Raw genomic sequence first — 19,453 nt, 5'->3', positions numbered from 1 at the left:
TCCTCGTCTGTTTCTTCTTGTGTGTTTTGTTTAGTTGCGCTCTCACGATGGTTTCTATGTGAACTGCGGTGGTTGTCGCGAGTTTTAGTGTATTAAATGCCGCGGCTGGCAAGTTTTGCAGTATACAGGACCAACATCTTTTAATTGTCACCGTCTATGTTTTCGCAAACGGTGTCACTGAACTACGTTATCTCGGTAATCAATTTCCAAGGCCATCCTAGCTGAAGCTGGTATGTTGTGGCGCAATGCTTGTCTTTGTATAATCTTTTATTCCCCTCACCCCTTTCTCCAGCACAGGGTAGCCAGCCGGTCTAAAAACTGGCTAACATCCCTGTCCTTCCGCTTAAACTTTCCTCCTCCTCCTCCTCCTCCTCCTCCTCCTCCTCTTCTTCTTCTTCTTCTTCTTCTTCTTCTTCTTCTTCTTCTTCTTCTTCTTCTTCTTCTTCTTCTTCTTCTTCTTCTTCTTCCTCCTTAATGCTTGTGGGAGTTAAGCGGAAGCATTCTTTTTGTTTGTATGTTTTTTCTCTCCTTGTGTACTGTGCGATTACACACAAGAGGCTTCACCAATCAACAAACACTGCTCAGTATGGCCGTAAATACATTACAACGGACACGTGAACGCACTATATATAATTTCTCCCCCATAACCACTTAACAGGTCTATCAGAAAGCGTTCTAGAGCCGTTACTTCCATGCCGCCCCTTGCGCAAGAGTAGGCGGAGTGAGCAGCGTCAGATTAATTTCAGTGACGGCTCGGAGCTTCGCTCAGCGCTCAAAGGAGGCAAAACCAAGGCGAGCACCATTCACCGCCTTGCTCCGGCATACCAAGGCTGACATGAAAGAAATGCAGCAGCAGTTGGCCAGAGACGCCAGGGTGCCGAACTGCTTGGAAAGAGCAAAAGGGTGACAGTGGCAGTTGCCCTTGTTTGTCAAGCAATTATTGGGGGACCAACGAAAGTCCTTGGCTTCCTACTGCATCACCGAGTTCTTGCCCTTGTACAGCTAAGCTCCTGTTAGTTTTTCATTTGATTTACTTAGATTTATGCACTTAGCTTCTTTATTCGCTATCCGTAAGCATAACATAATGTTTGATGTGCACTCGGTCGAACACACTCACAACTGCGGAGTTGCACGACCTGAAGGCACCAAACACAGCGCAAGTGTCGCCGCAAAGGGAATTGATCGACGGGGCGCAGCGATGTCGTGGCTGCATTCGCACGTCGAACTTGTTCGGTATTTGTGGCGCCTTTTCCAGTTTTGCTGGTGCTTTACATGTATGCTGAAGGAACCTTTTTTGCAGGAAAGGTGACCACTACGCTCTCTTTTTTTTCTCTCTCTCTTTTCTTTTTACTTGGCTGTCCGGAAGGTTGCGCCACGTTGAATGAATTGAGGTGCCATGACCCTAGGTTATTTGGTACATGGTGCCGTTCCGTCCATCTGCTCGTTTTCTCGAACGCACGAAGTTGTATGTAGTGCATGCCATTTTTCTCAGCCTATGGGCGCCAGCCTTCATTTGTTCTCACTAGACGCCCACCACGTTAACTGTGATCAACGTCTAGACTTGTTCTTTCAACGTGAATCGTACAATTATTCTTGCGTTCAACGCCCCTTCACGCGCTTCTCCATTTCTCTCCATCTTTTCCTCATTCTGCTTCGTTCAGTGCTCTTTCTATACACAGCGGAAAGAGGAGGAGAAGTTGGTGCTTTCGTTCGGGAACGGGTCAGGGTTACGATATCAATTCTTGTATAAGGGCGGTCGTCTACCGATTCCCCAACGCTCGTATCTCCTTTTCACAAACTTGCCGCCAGCGTTAGCCCAAGATGTCAGCGTCACGTGCTCCCGCAGGCGCTGCACGACTTTTACGCAGCTGATCTGATGAAGCGAGGTTTCGATCGGGTCAACTTGGATCCGCTTCGATCACGCGAAAGCGTTATAAATGACACGTCTGTGTTCCCCGAGCTCACCGTGAGTGCAGTTCCGATCCCTCGACTCTTTTCCCCTTTCTCCTTTCTCGGTTCCCTAGCAAGCAAGGTCAGTGCAATTAATTACTTTTTGCGGAGGTGGCTTCTCTAAAGTTGTGTGTGTCTCTTGACGGCCAAATGCTTCCTGACTGCCCCATTGCACCACCAAGGTATTTGCCTCTGCCTAAACTAGCGCACCTAGTCGTGTTTATATCATGATCGAAGTTCACCTGCCTGATGAAAGGGGCTCAGGATGCATCTACCTTAGATGATGCCACAAAAAGTGTTATATATGAGGGCTCTAAACATTGATATTAACCCATTGAATAAACTCCGTCACATATTTTATGACTGTATATGTAATAAGTTTGTTACGATACTCATGGTCATGACCATCTGCTAACAGAGTTTTTATCTTTCTGACGTGTACCGCAAGGACTACTACAGATGTCTTTTTGTCTTCATTCCCTCTTAACATCTCACATTCTCCACTCTGACATCTAGGGAGGTATGTATCTTCAAGCAATTGAACTTAGTCCGTGTGGTCGTGTCGCGAGTGACACGATGATTCCGGCGACGCACGAAGTTTCAAAGCTGCCATATAAATGCGTCGCGCGGCGAGTAGAACATGGACGACGGGTCTCGTGCTGAGAGTCGGCCCTGCAGCACTGATAGGAGAGAAGGCGAGAAGCGAACGTCGCTTGCAGACACAGTTTCGAAGCACTCGTAGAGAGCCACTACTCCTGGTAGTCTTGCCTGACTGTTCGTTCTGTCGCCTTGCAAGTTGCAACGTTTCGCTTGTTTCTATGAGCAAACAATCCTGCATAACTTAACAAGGTGACTATTTATACTTGCTCGGATCTCACATGTTCTGGACATGGTATCAGTGTGCATTGCAGATATCTTTCTTCATGCTTTTTAAATCACTTAACACTTTACCCCATGTGTAGGGCTACAAACAGGACGCGCGCAGGATGAATCTTCCAGACTTTTTCTCCTAGCTCTTCTCTGCTAATACCCTCCGATATCACTTTACCCTTTTCTCTTGCTCCTGTTGAGTGACAAGCACATCGACATCTTCATCATTTTTACTGATGGGTCAGCTACTCGAAAGGCTTCTGCAGGAGTCGCAGTTTTCATTGCGAAAGTCACCACATTTGATTTGAAAACAGGGCGCCCAACAGAATCTGCGCAGTTTGTACGGCTTCGTTCCGCCCTTCCTCTCGTAAGCCAAGAACCCAAAAGATGTGGGACAGTAGTCACGAAATCGTATACGCTAGAACAGTTCACACAATCCGTATTCTATACATGTCAAGCAAAACCAGCTAGCCAAGGGCAAACAGAATCTACAAGCGACCAGCTTTGTGAATTCATCTCACACTCCGTATTCGCTGATTCGAAAGCGTTGTTGCAGTCTTAGCTATCAGCACTGTGATAGCAGTCTTAGCTATCAGCGGATGGGGTTGGATTTTTACCCTTTCCAGTATCGTTTTGGGAGACAAACAGACAAGTCCACTGACAAACAGACAGACCAAAATTTTTGCGTCGAAGGTGCCTAAGAATGTTTAAAAGTTCCGTAAACTGAAGTCGAACTCATGACCGATCGGTCCGCGTCAACAGTTTTTGGGCACGATATCCACTTCTTAATGGCCTTTTTTTTCTTCTTTATTACTGCACCAATGTCACACGTTTAGGAAGCTTTAGAAACGAGCTTTTATGTACCACGCGCCTGTTCCTTTCGGCGTGTTTCCTATAAGATAAGGGCCTTCTTGAAGCCACCCTAACACACCGTAAAGTGGCGGCCCCAGCCCAAGCTTCGTTCCGTTGAAGGCGCTACAGGCCAATAGCGTTGTCAAACGTTAAATGCAAAATTTTTGCTAAAGTAGTACCAAATAAATTACAGTTTGTGATGTCAATACTCATCGGTCCTCACGAGGCATGCGGAGTTAGGGGTCACTCCATACAAACAAACATACACATCGCTCGAACACATCTTCAGTATTGCTAGAGTTATCAAGCACACCTTGTTATGCTGCAGGTAGACCTTTTCAAAGGTTATGACCGTGTCAGTTAATCCTTTCGCTTTTCCCTTTTAGAGCAGGCAAATGTGGGCTCTGTTAGGCGGGGAGGTGCTAAATCTTGTTACAATGACTGTTCAACTCGGCTAATTATTGATGGCCACTTGTCAAAACTAGTACCTATACGCTCTTCTGTAAAACAAGGCTGCCCAATGTCCCCACTACTGTTTGCACTGTATCTTGAACCGCTATGCCTTAGCGCAATACAATCGAATAGTATTCGCGGCTTGAGTATATTAGGCAATGCATGAGGTTAAGGTATTGGCTTATGCAGATGACGTAGCTTTCTTTTTGTTCGGACAAACGAAGTGTTGAGATTGTGTTATCTACAATAGGCAAATTCTGCGTTGCATCGGGAGCTCGTTTAAACTCATCTAAATGATTATAATTATGGTTTGGATTGAAAATTGGTTGGAATATTCCACCAACGTACCTTGGTGTGCCATTAGATGTGCACAGATTCAGTGCGCGTTACTGGAAAGAGCGCGTTCCTGAGCTTGAACGACAGGTCCACACTTTTGTTTCACAATGCTTGAAAAGCTGAAGCTTGCAATACTTTTTAACTAAAAAGCTTTACCATGTATTGCAACCTATTAACTGCGCTCGATCTCACATACAGCGTTTTGATCGGCCTTTCGAAAATTCGTGTGGTCTTCGACTTTTAAACTAATGAGATGGTTCAACCTAGTACAACCTATTCAGGCCAGCAAGAAATGGAGGGCAAGGATTATAGTTAATTTATATTTATGGCAAATAGTTTCAAGGTTCAGCTTTTTTCGCGACAGTTCCCAACTTCCCATTCCATATTTTTATCCTTCTTTCAGATCGAATTTGTTAATGACTTACCTGACTTAAATGTTTCGTCAGATTTCTCTGTATGCCCGTATTTATGGGGATTTATGCAGAAAGTTCGGATCGCTGTCCGGTCTCTCCAAGTCCAATTTTCCATAGAATATTTATACACAGTATCACGCAGACAACTCTATAGATTTGTTATCAATGCTTTTTCCTCCTCCTTTTACCGCTCATTACATTTCCACCTTCCAGGACAGGATGTACTAAAGCGAATCCGGAAAATGTATGCTTTTCCTGATACTAAGACCTGATGTTATAAACTTTACACAGATACGCTGCCGGTAAAACCATGGTTGCAAAAGAAAGGTATTTTTTGTTTCTTCAGTTGATTGCCGTCTCTGTGATGCACCAGAGAAAATAGAACACTGCTTTATTAGCTACAAAGATTCCATTCTTTTTTGGACATCCCTCAACAAACCGTTACAAAATATTTTAACAATAATTCACATACTATACTTTACCTTCTCCCAACATATCTTGATGAAGTGCCTTTTGGTATGTTCTTTTTTATGGGACTGCACAGTCTGCGGAAAACGCGCATGCTAGACCGTAATGCAGAACCAACGACTGCTTCAAGCATTCATTTCATGCTCATGGCTCTTCAGCCGAAGGACATTTACAAATAACTTGACTTCAAACCAGACTGGCACCCCGTCTTGATGAGGTGCTCATGCTTACCAAGCTTTTGAAGAACTTTTCCTCCTTTTATGGACTTGCTGAGTATATATCTGTACGTGAGCATTCGAGTGTTTATGCAGTAGTTGGGAAAACATTGTCGCTGAGTGGGTGTATCACTGCGTCAATGTTATAATTTCAAATATTCATTATAATAACCATCATGAAAAAAAGCACCGGCGTGGCTCGGTGGTAGAATACTGCATGACTGACCCGCTGGGGACGCGGGCTTGGATCTCATTGTGTGCTTAGTGTTTTTTTTTTTATTCACGGCTGGCACGCCGGGCACCCGGGTTCTAATTCCATTGTGTCCTTGTGTTTTTATATACTGACTTTTGATTCTTATTTCGTGTGATAGAGATTACGGACACCAGCGGTGACGGAGAACTAAGACGCATGGCCCTTGTTGTGATCTCGTAACAGCTTTCGCTTCAAAAGAGTTGCTGAAAGGCAGCAGGACGTTAACATCGTCTTTTCCTCTCTTTGCAAACTCCCAAGTACTTGTTCGCGTATAGCTGATGTCACAACTTGAACCCTTGTTTGTACGACGTTGCATGAAAATGGTGACGTTACGTATTCGACGCGAGTGATGTAACGAGATTCTGCTAACCGGTGAAAAAGTATCCATGAATAGGAGCTCCTTAAGGTTGGAGCTTGTCCAATGTTGGCGTTGGCGTGTGCCGTAGCCGTGATGACGATGAGGATCACGGACAACGACTGGCTTGTGCAGTAGATGACGTTTCGATATGCTCTACGATGCATTTCGTATGACTGGAAGCAACCGACTACGACCAGGAGAACGCGCGCAGACCCCATCTTCGCTAATATTCAGACTAGATCATATACTACAGAGCAGTAATAATGAAGGCAAAACAAAATGCACAACTCAACACAACATAACATTTATTACCAGTAAACCCTGCATATAACTGTACACCACTTCGTCCCTCATTGACATGAATGAGTGGTCAATGTCACGGGGAATTGACGGTAACACTGAACGATCCCGCTGCTTCGCCCACTCATCATCATTAACTTCGTGGATATGCCGTTTATTTTTTTAACCCTTCTTACGGAACAATTTTGTCTGGCCATTGTGGAGCTATTGTCCCTCTTTGGCAATGTTAATTTTTTTATGGAGGCAACGGTGCAAAGTGGAGCGCGAAATTGTCGGACACAATCATAATAAAATGCAAGGAGTAATTGCAGCAACACACTATGTAAGTTACTGACGCAGAAACAACTGCACTTTCTATTGCACTGGCTTTATATATCTTGCAACGAATGTTATATAATTTAATGCGTACTGTGGCTCTTGAGCTACGTATATAGCGTGGTTATATATATATATATATATATATATATATATATATATATATATATATATATATATATATATATATATATATATATATATATATATATATATATATATATGACAGGGAAGGCAGTCAGCACGAAGTATTGCAGCACTTCGCGTGCTTGCGTTCCGTACTGTCTCCGTTCCTGGGCAAGAGCGATTGAAAACGAGTGCCGATTGTCTGAGTGCTGTTGCGTTATCGCGCCATCGCATATTATACCCGTGATGCACCGCACACGTCAAAGTCCCAGTTTGGAGGAACAGGTGGCATTGAGTGTGTGTACTGTGCAGCGGTAGCGGTGATGAAACCCATGGCATGCGAGCGCGTGAAATTGGGAGGAACGAATGACGGGACATTGCCGTGGATCGGTCGGTATGCCGGCAGCCAACGAGATTCGCACATGCAACAGGCATGCATATGCCCCAGCTGTGGGCCGCTTGCACAACCGAGCCGTTCCACCAGGTTCATCGTGCGGTCGTCATCTGAATCCGGGACCTTCTATGCCACAGTCTCGGCGGAGTACGCAATGCTGCGGAAAGGCGCGCGAATAATGTACCCCATTCTTTAACGGGTATATGATCGTATTTTTTCTTGCCCTTTTTTTATTTCCACCGACAACATACTGCGTATTCCAACACCAGAGCATCTACATAATTGTCTTTAGCAATGCGTACAACTCCTGCAACCAGTGATGAGAACATTTGCGGCTTGCTCTATAATACGCGACTAGATGGAAACGTCACATCACGATCGCACGAAGCAGCGCATCTCGACGCGGATGCATAAAAACAAGATAACGTGAACATAACACTGTATGCTCGCTTTTGTTGAATTATACTTCTTTCACTGTGCGGTTGTCACGCTGTGCGGAAGCAAAAAACGCTTCCCTGGCTCGATGTGTCCGCGATTGAAACAGCTGCAACAGTCGTGGGCCTATGCACAGTTATGCCGGCATGTGACCACGGCCAACAGCTGGGTTTGTTTTCAATCTCAGCACGTCCTCCATTAAGCGCTTTTCACTCAGCCTGCTTTGCGGCCTCGTCGAGCGTGCGGATCTGCGCAGTTCCTGTCGTATACGTGCTATTCGGGCTCCATGAGCTCTTTTATAGGCCGACAGGACGTTGCAGACTCTTTCATCTTTGTCGCGCTTAGTTTCTACAATATTCTGCAACCGAGACAACGTCCGTGATATTTCTAAATAGAGGTCAGCTTGCCTATGAGTAAGGTGATCATGCCGCCACTTGGAAAGACTTCAAGAGGGCATGGTAGGGAAAAATTGTATGTCAGTTTTTACGTAATAGTTTAGATACTCCTGTAAGTATTCGCATAAAATTTTCACGCACTGACACAGATTGCCACTGGTTATCATGTGACACCCTTTTTTATGCCTAGATTGCCTATTCGTCTTAAGGCGAACTCTCAAACTTTAAAGTGGGTTCACTTATTCAATGTACCTTTGCTCTGCAACCACCAAAAAGGAACATAACGATGTTTAGCCGTATTATTGTCGATACTCGTAGGTTATATCTGAAATAAAACATAGAACGTTCTTTATTATTTTTATTTAAAAAATAATAAAATATTACTTGAACAAAGCTACGGAGGATGCGTATTGATGTGTGATTTTTTAGTCTCACTTTTTGCGAAATATTGTTTTTCGTTCAGATTGTTTCCAGCATGTTATAGCTTATACAAAGTTTCATCGACAAAGATTCAATAATTTTTAGAAAAGGTTTATTCAAGTTGCAGAAATTTATAAAAACAAACGCAATTTGAGAAAGGAAGTTTTGTGTGCGCGTACTGCTTACGCGCAAGAGGGGGCGCTGCGCACTTTGGCGCCTTTTAACCGGTTGGAGTGGCCGCTAAACGTCGGGTACCACAAGTTTGTTGCTCTGAGTACAGTGGAGTTTTCGGTGTCTAAATTGCAAATTCAATTTTTTAGGGGTGTACCCTAACATACCACCTTAAGCTGTGCTCTAAACTACACCTATCTTAAGTGTCGTCCAGATACTATTTAGAGCGTGCACTCCAGGACGCTACTAATGAACTGTTCAAGGTCGCTCTGCGCCACCCCCATCGTGATACAGGGGGTACGATGCTCGGCTGCTGACTCGAAAGTCGTTGTTTCGATCCCAGCCACGACTTTTGCCTTTTGATAGACGCTCTGAGGAGGTTCGCCTAGCAGCATGCTTAGCAGACGCCTGATGCGTGTAAGATAAAAGAAATTGAAGTGACACGGCATTTGAAGTTCGCACGTGCTATTACGATCGGGAAAAAGTCCATCAATCGCCGGCTTTGAGCCAGTCCAGCAAGTACGCAGCACGTGTAACAAAACACAAGGTACAAGAGTCGATATCACTTCTACAGAAAAGGGAATGTGGCGCAGCTTCGCAGAGTTGTTTGCTGCATGTTGCTTCCGTAGTGAGAAGGTCACCACCACAGTTTACTTTTGTGCGGCATACCATACATTTCGCTGTGTTACTGCTTGATAAGTGAACTGGTCAAGTGTGTAAGGCGATCTGGAAGGCTAGCAAGGCATTCCAAAATTACCTCTTTTTTTTGGGTAAGCTGGTGCTTACATTGTTCAGCTACACATGACAGTGGCACAAAATACATTTCGTAAAAAAAGAGGAGAACAGAAGAGAAGAAAGTTGGTTGGTTCCTCAACATCTTGGCGCAATCCAGGATGGGGATAGGCCATGAATCAAATGTTGCCACGCTTAGCAAACTAATTTACTTACTGACGGTAAGGGTTGAAAACGAATCGTTTAGTCATTAGAGAATAATAATTCAAACTCGCAAGATTACAAAAAAGTCCTTAGACTATTAAAATCAACAAATACAAAAAGAAATTTACGCAGCTGTAACTAATACAAATGAATCAAGGTACACCTACCACTAATTTAAATTCTCGCAAAAAGTTAGACACAGCGTTAGATACAGCTCCTGTGTCTAAAAGCGAGTATGGTTGCACCAAGTTAAAGAATTACCGGAAGTCACAAATTCAAGTCTAACTTTCGTAGGGGCTCTACAAGTAGTCTTTCCACTTTTATGTTAAATCTTCGGCATGACAAAAAGAAGTGCTGCAGAGATTCACTCTCATTACAGTGAATTCAAAGATGGCTGGGCCAGACCCGACCTGTGAAGGCAAAAAAGTTCAGTGGGGGACTCGATAGCTTATACTCATAATTACTATTTCTTTCTTTCTAGGTGATGTCAACCTGTTTCTCCAAAAGAACTTTAGCTGTGGAAAAAATGATAACAACAAAGGAGATTTAGAGAAGTTAGTGGCTGTAGTATGTTTTTCCAACCGTTCTGCTGCGATATACGCCTACAGAGGCACTACGGAAAAAACAGGTCCATTATTAAATAGTTTTGCCAGAGCATCCGCATGTTCATTGAGTGGTAAGCCTCTATGGCCTGGTACTCACACTAGTCGAACGAGCCGCACATGTCTGGGAATGAGTGAAGTAGAGCGCCGACACTTTTTTTCTTCTGCTTCCCTCTTTTTTCACGAAATGTATTTGCGCAACAGTCAAGTGTACCTCAGCATTGCTAACAAGGCAGTTCCATGACTTCGAAAGTTTGGAAATACATCGGCTATTTGTTAGTGCATCTATCGTAGATGTGTTTCTTGGGCAGCCAGGACATATCTCGAATGTTCGAACTTGTTGTTCTTTCCAAAACTTTCATTCTTGTAACTCATAGGCCACACAGGACAGGAAGGACATCGATATAGACCACAACAGAGACCAGTGTATGAGCAATAATTCGGCAATAGCACGAGCCTAATGTTGCTGGAAGCATGCCTGTCACCCTTCATACAGGCAGGTATTGTAGACATAAAAAGACAGGACGCTGACCAAGAGGGTGTCAAATACGTAAAAAGAGACGTTTCGGCTTCCACGCGGAAGCCTTAGCTGAGAATTCGAAGCTTCTTGCTTAAATCCACTAAAAGAATCGCTTGAGGCATCTTGCATACGTCAGAGGTAGATTGCCGGCGTTACGGTTAAGCGTGTTGCTCGTTGTCTGAATAGTTAAAGATTCCAGATAGTGCCGTTTTGTGTAGTTATTCTCTCGGGCGATAACGGAAGCACGGTCCCAGTCGATGTCTATAATGACATTACTTCCCGACCAGACGAGATTTCGTCTAATTCTCGACTTCATACAGACAGGTATACGCACTTGCCGTTAACGCCCAGTGTATTTTAAAATTCACCTTCTTCAACAGTTTCATTGGCAAGTCATTAAAAGGGCATACTGCTTTCTCAAACATCTCATTTTGCTTAGAAGGTTCTTGTCAAGATGAGCATGTAATTTCCAGTCAGCTGAGTGACACATTTGGTTTGTTCATCTCCATACTTGGGGTGTAAATATCAGGCACTGCCCAAGGTGCAAATTTTCATTTTAATTTTTTGTCAGAATAAATACTTGCTTTTCAAAACTGATTTTTAGGTGATGGTTTCAAAAGAACGTGAAAATAATGCAAGCTTGACATTCCATATGCAAGGCACCCTATGTATTGTCACAAGCAAATGAATACACGTGTACTTTGTAATGTGTGCTAGACCAATGCGTATATTATTCTACAAAGAATTACTTTTTTTCTTAAGGCACACGCAAAATGCTTTGCCTCTTTTTTGCAAATTATTTTTCCTGGACACCAAAACGTATGAGACTGTCGGCAATACAAAGAATTTTCATTCTTAGAGAGGGAGAAAAAAAATAACATTCTTTTAATTCCTCCCGCTTCCTTTGTTGCCGCCAACAAAGATGACAATGTCCCCTTGTTTGCAGTCAATGAGATAGCGGACAATACTACTATAAATTCAAATATGAAAATTTTATATATTTTCACCAACATTTTTTTATAAAAAGACATCATATGTATGCTAGTTTATGCAATCTCATTATAGGTGTGAGGAAAAATGAAACGACAAAAGCGGCATGCACCACTGCTAAATGAGATGGGTACGGAATAAATCTAATCGTAGCCAGCTTTTACGAATGCAAGGCTGGTGTTTTTTTTTTCAGAAAATTTTTAATTAGAGCACCCCCGAGCTAGTTGTTTAAGTGATACGTGGGATTTAACGTCCCAAAACCCCCATATGATTATGAGAGACGCTGTAGTGGAGGGCTCCGGAAATTTCGACCACCTCGGGTTCTTTAACGTGCAACCAAATCTGAGCACACGGGCATACAACATTTCCGCCTCCATCGGAAATGCAGCCGCTGCAGCCTGGATTCGATCCCGCGACCTGCGGGTCAGCAGAGGAGTAACTTAGCCACTAGACCACCGCAGCGGGGCCCGAGCTAGTCATGCAACCGAATTATAACGGAGCTATTAACATAGCGAAGTTATGGATGAAGATGGGGACGAAGTGGTGTTGCTCTGGAAAACAACTGTGATATCGGCTCTTGGACTATATTGATATGATTGATATGTGGGGTTTAACGTCCCAAAACTACAACATGATTATGAGAAACGCCGTAGTGGAGGGCTCTGGATATTTTGACCACCTGGGGTCGCTGCTGAACTATTTTGTCTTGTATATAGCGTGTAAATATTTTCGCAACATATCATTTGACTTTTCTTCCGCAAATTATTGTTTTCATAAGTGCTTTCACGTTATTCTGAGAAAATCAATCTGAGAAAAGCACAGATTATAAAACACATACACCGTCGTAGTGCTTTATAGAAGAAAGATGGTTTTTTAAAGGTATCAGGATGCAGTGATCCCAGAAAAAAAAATGGCTCGGTACGGAAAATCAATGAAAGCAAGGTGTCAGGAGTTGTTGTACCTTCATGAATTGTTTGTATATCCTATCATAGTCTGGCAACGTTTGCCAGTTATGACTGAACTTTTTTAAAGCGTGGGCAGCACAGGAACATTTAAGCACAGGTGCTTCAATCAGGCCCTCGTCCAGCCGGTGAAAATTTCAGTGCAGGCTTTCTTTTTAATGTTCGGAAATTATTTTCCCGTCATATAATGATATTTTCATTGCTCGGTAGTTAGCGGCATCTTCGCTTGATCATCAATCAAGTCTCCATTCATTCCATATGAGTGCGTCAGAAGGCAAATCATTAAAATAAAGCTGTTTTGGTGGTACATTTCGGGTAGACCAAGCAGATGTCTAGTGGGTACGCGTCTTGTACATCTCGTAAAACGGCCGTCAGAGCAAAATACTAATGGCGAAATCTCATAAATAGTTCGCGCGCCAGCTGCTCGCGACCTCCAAGAACAACCGTTACACCTTGTTCGCACTCGTTCAATCATTTTGCAATAAAAATGGCATAAAGGATTCTGAGACAAGCTGCTTGGGTGGTGTGTTTTATGAGATTTTACCGTTCTGTGTGACGGCCTATATATCCGCCAAGATAACCCAAACCCATTAAACTGGCGTAAGTTTGTTATCGTAGACATAGCTAAAGTAAGCACAGTACCCTAGTCGCTTGAGCTCTAAACAATATTTTTCACTCTGCGAAAGTTCACAAAATGTTGCCCGCCAGTATATACCACAATACGAGTTCTTTTTTTTTCTGGGTTCATTTCACTGCGAACTACTTGCTGGCCGTAAGCTCGTTTATTATTTCACATAGCACGCGTACGCTTGCAAACAGCACGATTCCTTGAATAAAGAGGCACCCTGTCAACTCTTCATTACATAACTACTTTATTCGTTTTGCTAGTAATTCGTTATTTATTAAAGCGACCGCAAATGCACTACTCGCCTCAGCTATGTCATCATGCGGGAAGTTTTCATTTCCCGCTGTATTATACGTACATATGTTTATCAAAACAGATAGCCTAGCTCTTATAATAGACACTTATAACTGTAAAATGCAAACGCAAAGCGGCCTTGCCCCGCCGCGGTTGTCTAGTGGCTGAGGTACTCGGCTGCTGACTCGCTGGCCTCGGGATCGAATCCCGGCTGTGACGGCTGCATTTCTGATAAAGGTGGAAATGTTGTAGGCCCGTGTGCTCAGATTTGGGTGCACGTTAAAGAACCCAAGGGAGTAGAAATTTCCGGAGCCCTCCACTACGGCGTCTCTCATATTTATATGGTGGTTCTGTGACGTTAAACCCCACAATATATTAATCAATCAATCAATCGATCGATCGATCGATCACTCAATCAATCAATAAACGTAAAGCGGCCGGACGTTAACCAGTGTCTGTACCGTGTATGGAATTCCGTAGCCACATCTGTTGTCCGAGAACTCTTAGCTTTTTCTCGCACGTCGTATAGATACTGTTTCGGTTTTGATGGAACGACGTACTTCTCTTCGTGGATGCCGCTTTCCGTCAGTTGAATTTTTTTTTTCACATGGCGCACATAACAAAATTTCCGCGTTCACTTCGTTGCACAACACTTAATGCACGCGGAAGGTATTTTCGAAACAGCTAAACGAAATCGAATGGATTCTTTATGTTGTTATTTTTAGCGTATACGTCCATTTTATCCGTAAGCGCAGCAGAGTAGTCGGAATCACGATGCGTGCATTCAGCTCATCTAGGCACACTTAACTAACCTTACTCTGCGTGGGCACTTGGCCCAATTTCGGTTGCTCGTTGAACTTTTGATTCGCCTCTTTCAAATCTCGTGCTGACTGAAATGACAGCCCCGTCCGTTGCGCAGACACATTCGATCCCGGGTCAGCTAAAGCCGTCTTAGCCCAGCAGACAACCTGAACATTCGCATTTGACCTCTGGTATACGATAGACTACTCGTCTTGCACATCACCGTTCAGAGGCGGTGACGCGCGCCCTTGAACGGCCGCGGCCATAGGCTCAGCTGCGCGCGACGCGCTGCACTTGTATTCGCGAGGCGCAGCTGCAGGCCCGAGCCCTTACGTCAGCGCAGGGTTCGAGCAGCCGCCCGCTCGTCGAGCCGCATGCCGACAGAAAGCCGTGCGTGCTCTGAGAACGCCGCCGCAGCTCCCACGGTGAGCGTTGCGGCCTGTTTCAATCTGGTTTCACCACCGTAGCACGTTCGAGGTGTGCCGAGAGCAGCCCCGTCACGCTGTTGTACGAGAACGTCGTCATCTCCGTGAGTACGCTCGAAACGCGCCTGCCCCCACACGTGGCGGCACAGCTGACCTACATGAACGTCTATATTGGCTCGTCAACAGACATTTTCGCTGTCTGTGCTCTTCGTACGTGTGCTGTGATTCATGTCCACGCGATGCGTACAATCGCGCTGTAAGCAAGCGGAAAGAGCTATCCAGGGGCATGCATGGTCTACTGCAAACGATTCCTTCGTTAACTTTATTCAACTCCTTCGCCGATATCACTTTCACTTTTCGTCAGATCCCGGATATTACAAGATTGCGTGTGTACATTGTTAAGTGACAGGTGCAGTTCGTGCCCTTTGTTGACTTTGCGCTCGCTTTTTAGACTTGAAAGTCAAGCTGAAAGCAGATGGCGAGCCGTGGGAGCTCAGTGATCTCGGCACAGGATAATAAAACTTGTAGATAAAACATGGCGACGCTGAAGCGAATTTCGCCCTTCTGCGACGTCGTCATGGAACGTAATTAATTACTGCGGCATAGCTGCTGCCAATACAAAAATGTGTTCGCGGAACTGTTCTGACATTGGTATAGACGGCCTGCGGTAATACGTTCACTGTGACTACTAGTTATCGTCTATTGTTGATTGATATCTGGAGTTTACCGTCTCAAAACCACCATGTGATTGTGGAGGGTTTCAGAAATTTCGACTACCTGGGTTCTTTAACGTGCACCCCAATCAGCTGCGCATGGGCTTACAACGTTTTCGCCTCCATCGAAAATTCAGTCGCCGCAGCCTGGATTGAATCCCGCGACCTGCGGGTCAGCAGCCGAGTTCCTTAGCCACTAGACTATCGCGGCGTGGCCATCGTCTATTGGCACAACCACTTCAACGCATGAAATAGCCTTCTAATAAGTGTTAAATGAAGCATTCCAGAGAATCCTCGGTTGTGCATGGGCTCACGGTAGCTATATTCTCTCATTTTCTTTCTTTTTTTTCTTGTGCCTTTTCCAATCAGTTCCGGTTAACCCCACTGATATTTCCTTGTGATGTCTCGCCCACATACGTTCGTGCGAATCAGCAGAGTGTACACTCTTACAAAAAGATCGGCATACTCACTAATTAAGTACTAACCGTCCACTTGTCACAAAATGCACTAGCCCCTTAGTGAGTGAGTGTAGTAAAATGCAGGATAGCGAAATTCACTACCCAGTTAATATGTGAATAGTGCTGACTTGAATAATTAACTCCTTACTAAATTGTTAGGAGCCCCACAAATGGAAGTTTACGCCTATATTGTTATATGTGCGAGTGCGTCGCCATACCAAGGTGATGCTATTGCAAAAGTATAGGATTGAAAAGATGAAGTGGCACTGTCCTTTTACATTAATCGATGGCCGCTAGCAATATCGTGTAACTATACCGTAGTAATTGCGCACTACAGCAACATACTCAAAAAGATCTGATTATATATAGTCATAAGATTTCTCATACCCATATTATCTAATGCGTATAAGAAGTCATATGAAAGGATCACTAGCGAGAACACACGCGCAAACGGACACACAAAAAAGCAAGACTTCGACGTAGCAGATCTCTATTGTAGCAGCAGCATGAAGGCTCTACATTAGAATAGCACACCATGTATTGGTTAGCGGCCATAGAGTATAAAAGAATATTTCCGTTTTCTACATATCCTCGTTTGCCCTTCTATTTGCTTATACATACTGGCTTCACGTAGCATGAAACTTATATTTGAAGGTAGTCAATAAAATTAAAGCTTGCCTATATTTTGCTTATCATTGTCACCATTACGGCAAAGAATACTGCGGTATCTACGATAGATCTGGCAACGTAGGTGACTTCGTAGTTAGTTAAAACGCTAAGAAGGCTTGCCTAGTTAGCTACGGCAAAAGTTATAACCTATACCAGCTACTGGCTAATAAATGTATGCTGCGAATGTAGTAAAACACGCTGAAAAAAAAAGAAAATACACACACGGGTTTACTAATTTATTACTAGCATTTTTTCTCAAAGTGTAGCCCTAAAAAAACAAAAGAAGAAACTTTCATGGTGGCATATTTAACAGAGCTAAACTTAAACACATCACTCATGTGCCTTTTTCAATGTTCGCAACTCGTCCTCAAAGCTTGAGTGGCGCATTCTGAACTGAAAGTACGTACACACAATTCACATTGGTCGCTCATCTTTTTCCCGCGAAGTGAAATAAACTAATGGGCAGAACTGTACAGAAAGATGAACGTAAAATTGGCACGACTGCGTTACTACTTTTTCAGGGCACCATGCAAGAAAGACGACATAACGACGACATAATGATGACTTAGTAGTAACGACGATGAAACCAGTAGCAGCAATATGATACGTTTAAATGTCGTAGCATGAAGTTGCCCGCATAAACTGACATTGTATTACACTGTCGCAGCGCTTCACTTACGATGCGGGGTAAAAATAGTTTGTTCCTTTCATTCATAATTCACTTGCAACAATCAACAATATCCACCTCCTCATCCTCCTCCCAACGAGAGTATATCATTATAGGAAGATATCGTAATGTTTACAATTCAAGCTTCGTAGGGAAAAAATCAGTGGATGACCTAGGAAACAGATGCTAATATGCCATTGCTTGTTGGAGTCGCACTTGAGTAACCGCAAGTTAACGCGAATGAAGCTATACTTAATGTCGGTTTGGCAATGTATGTACCCTGAACAGTTTGTTTGTGGTATCTACTAACAGCATTTTATCTAGTTACCCGCCAGCAGCGCGTTGAGTTCTTGTGCATTCCGCCTTATACAGCTGAGTTAATAAAGAATAAGGTGACATTACCAGTTTGGAGATTTAATGACGCTGATGCAAGATGTGTCACCTCTTTAGCAGAGCACTTCAAAATTAAGAGAAATTCATTGATTTGCTGCATTTTTTGCTGATCCGTTGCGGCGAAATAACTCGTTCGCGTTCAATTCCTTTTTTTAACGGCTACACCAGCAAGGAAACCGATTTTAAACGCAGTCGTGAGCCAATTATTTGTGTCCGTGATGGTAAAGCATTTGTAAAAACGGATACCTTCGAAGAGGACATGACAAGTCGCTTTGTCCTGTGTCATAGCATCTTCCTGTGTTCACCTACAGTCTCCGTTCTTCCAGTAGTGCTTTACCGTCTCGAGCGTACACCCCCACGCTAAACTGGAAGTTATTCTAAATGATCGGAGTGTACGTTACAGAACCTCAAATGATCAAAATTAAGCCTCAGCCTGCGCTTGCGGCATATTTCGCAACTTGCACGTACTTTTGAACACATGAATCCCACTCACCAGTCAAAACATTCACGGCCATGTTAGCAATAAATATTTCCGCGCTCTTTGCTATTTCGTTTTTTGTACGTGCACGACAGAAAGTAAATTCCAAGAACTTGATAATATTTGCTGTCAACTTCGTAGTTAATTACTAAATTCATTGTATATTATGTGATTTCAGTGAAAAATGCATCGATAAAAATAACTTCGAACACGTATAGTGGGCAATCTTGAAGTGACTAACATGAAAAGTCCATTGTGTTGTCTTTTTACGTTCACGTAGCCGTGGAAAAGTCAGCTGGGAGAGAGAGAGTGGATGCGTCTGCTTCACGGGATTGACAAAATATTTGGTGGCTCTCGTAAGAACTCTAACCGAATGATGCCTTTACATAAGCTATATTTTGTGGCTATAGATTCGGGTTTGTGTTCACTTATTGGTCACCGCTTTTTTACCGAAAATGATGGCACTTCTTGACGGTATTGCCAGCGGCTATAGCCTTGTAGCAGTACTGTCGTATTCGTATATGTGTGTAGCTAAAACACAGTTCTAAACATTACGAAAGCAAGTTTTATGTAACAGCAAATTTTCTTGCATCTAGGTGCACTGCTAGAGAAGCTAACCTCAACGAACGATGCTATTTTTCGTAACTTCTGAATTTAATAATAATAATAATAATAATAATAATAATAATAATAATAATAATAATAATAATAATAATAATAATAATGCAGTGACGGCAAATGCGTTCAAGATGTCATAGTGCTCGAGAGTTGGAAAGACGTAGTGTTCGCTCTCAACACTGGACGTGAAATGTGTTCTACTCCATGTTGTATCTGCTGTAGCACACACAAACACGCAAGCACGCACTCTCAATCACTTGCAACGCGATTTCGATAGAAAGTTAGGTGCGCGTACGTTCTTGCTAATGCAGCGAGTGAGCGCGGCTGCAGCTGTGCGCGTCCAGCAAAAGCTGCGCACGCCTTGATCATGGCTGTTGCAGGCGTCTGACATCATCGTAAGAGGGCCGCACAGTAGCAGCCACGCCTACGGGCGATTCGTGTGATAACGTCTTTTGGGGGTAACAATCTCTATTTCACGAGTCTTACGAAAAGAAAAAAATCGTAGTAACGCCCGACGCCAAAGTTGAGTCCCGCAAACACATTCATTCCATTCAGCGAAGCGCAGTGCGTCTGCACAA

At 43.6% G+C, this 19,453-nt stretch overlaps 1 protein-coding gene across 2 annotated transcripts in view; it reads left to right on the top strand.

Annotated features, from left to right (window-relative positions):
- Positions 1-19,453, top strand: part of LOC119177226 (E3 ubiquitin-protein ligase MARCHF8) — a 205,115-nt gene that overhangs the window by 77,968 nt on the left and 107,694 nt on the right. The window contains exon 1 of one of the 2 annotated variants that reach the window (XM_075878283.1): positions 14,820-14,983. The exons of the other annotated variant lie outside the window; for it this stretch is intronic. The gene's annotated coding sequence lies outside the window, so the exon portion shown is untranslated. Of the gene's footprint in view, positions 1-14,819; positions 14,984-19,453 lie in introns of those variants that run through there. 2 annotated transcript variants of the gene reach the window in all.

The sequence above is a fragment of the Rhipicephalus microplus genome, chromosome X (genome assembly GCF_043290135.1).
Source record: "Rhipicephalus microplus isolate Deutch F79 chromosome X, USDA_Rmic, whole genome shotgun sequence".
Taxonomy (NCBI): domain Eukaryota; kingdom Metazoa; phylum Arthropoda; class Arachnida; order Ixodida; family Ixodidae; genus Rhipicephalus; species Rhipicephalus microplus.
The sequence above is the reverse complement of the archived record's forward strand: the minus strand, read 5'-3'. Positions and strand labels throughout refer to the sequence as shown.